Genomic DNA, 1,824 nt, shown 5'->3' with positions numbered 1-1,824 from the left:
ACCTGTCTCAGTTAAACTCTCCCAGTAAAACAGAATCTTTTCTCTCCCTTTCTCTCTCTGTGCCCTCTAATAGCTTCCCTTTTCTCTTTCTTAGGGATAGCCTATTTTGTCAAACCTTTCTCGTGTTCATCACTTTGTCACTCAGTTAGACTCGACATCACTTTCAAATATCGGTGCTTCCTTCTACAAATTAACTTTACCTTCATTGTTTGGGATTAAAGGTGTGTATTAAGGGTGTGCCTGAATTCCAGCCAGAGGAATTAAAGGTGCTAAGGCTGATCCACAACACAACTAAACACACTTTTTTTTCAGTAAATAACAACCCTGGAGTTCACAGTGTGATCAAATATCTTGCAACAAGAATGTTTCAGATTTGGGCTATTTTGGGAGATTTCAGAACATTTGCACATACATAATTACAGATCTGGAAGTTATGGTCCACATTTCAACATGAAATTATACATATGCATCTAGCCTGAAAGCGATTTAACATAGTTTTTCATGTACACCCATTTTGACTGAATCATATCACCTGCAGCCAGATGTGGAATTTTCTACTTGTGGCATTACTCAATGTTAAAGCTCAATTGTTGGGTTCCTCCGCCTCATGAAACTGTGGGACAGTTTCACTCAATATTTTATCAGACAAGTCTTAAAACCAAACGGCCAAGCAAGGATTCACAGAGCCACTGTCCAAACCCCAGAGAATATAGCCTGGTCTGTGTGGGGGAAGTCACGTGGCGATTACAGTTTCAGCTGACAGCATGGGTAACAATAGACACAAGCCCTTTAGCCTCAGGATTCGTAAATCTCATCCTCTCCTGAAATAATTTATCAAATTTGTTTTGATAATTTGTTCTAAAACAACCCAAGAAATTGCCATCTTAGTTGACCATGAAAGGAGGTTATCTCAGAACACCATGTCCAGCGTGTTTTGTGGGAACACTAAGAAACCACCCACTAAGCAGTCTGGTTTACTGAGAGCACTCCTTTGGTTCATTTTACAGTTCTCTCAGGCACAGAACCAACAGGACTAAACTTTACACACTTTAAATTCAATCAAAAAACTTTTACGGGGGAGTAGTTTGCTTGTTTGGTTGAGACTCAGCCTCATGTAGCACAGGCTGGCCTTGAGCCTGTAGCCTTGAAGACCTTGAACTTCTAATCTTCCTGCCTTCCTTTCTCAAGCACTTCTCAGTGCTGGGATTATAGGCATGCACTACCACACTATGCAGAAAAAGGCTTTAAGAGAAGATTACTTTTTAAAATTTGTGTGTATGTTTGTGTTTGTGTCTATGAACAAGTGAATGTAGGTGCCTGGAGTCCAGACGTGTGTTGGCTTCCCCAGAGCATGTTAACTGGCAGTGGTGAGCCGTCTGATATAGGTGACAGGGAGCGAACCTGGATTCTCTGCAAGACAAACACTAACCACTAAGATGTCTTTTCCCAGCTCTCAGAAAAATGCCTTTATCTTAAAATAAACAAGAAAAGGAAAACTTTTCTTCAGTAGAGGACAACCCTCTAAATAGAAAAATCGTATTTTCTACCTTTTGTAGAATACATCAGGTTACAAGGCAAGCTGTCTGTCCCTCCTCTAATGGTGACTTAAGTCTCCAGCAACTCTTCGCAGTTCCAGGGTTAGTGGCTACACACATCATGCTGTCTCTTAAGAATGATGTTTATGACTAAGCACAGTACAGAGTGCACAAAGGGGAGGAAGTCTTAACAATGCAAATGGTTTCCAGTTTTCTTGAGAAATGGTAAATCAGAAATTGTAATTATTACCCAGATAAATATCAACTGCTGGGCAAAGTTATAAAATTA

This window comes from Mastomys coucha, unplaced genomic scaffold, assembly GCF_008632895.1.
Source record: "Mastomys coucha isolate ucsf_1 unplaced genomic scaffold, UCSF_Mcou_1 pScaffold2, whole genome shotgun sequence".
Lineage (NCBI taxonomy): Eukaryota > Metazoa > Chordata > Mammalia > Rodentia > Muridae > Mastomys > Mastomys coucha.
Note: the sequence above shows the minus strand (reverse complement) of the source record.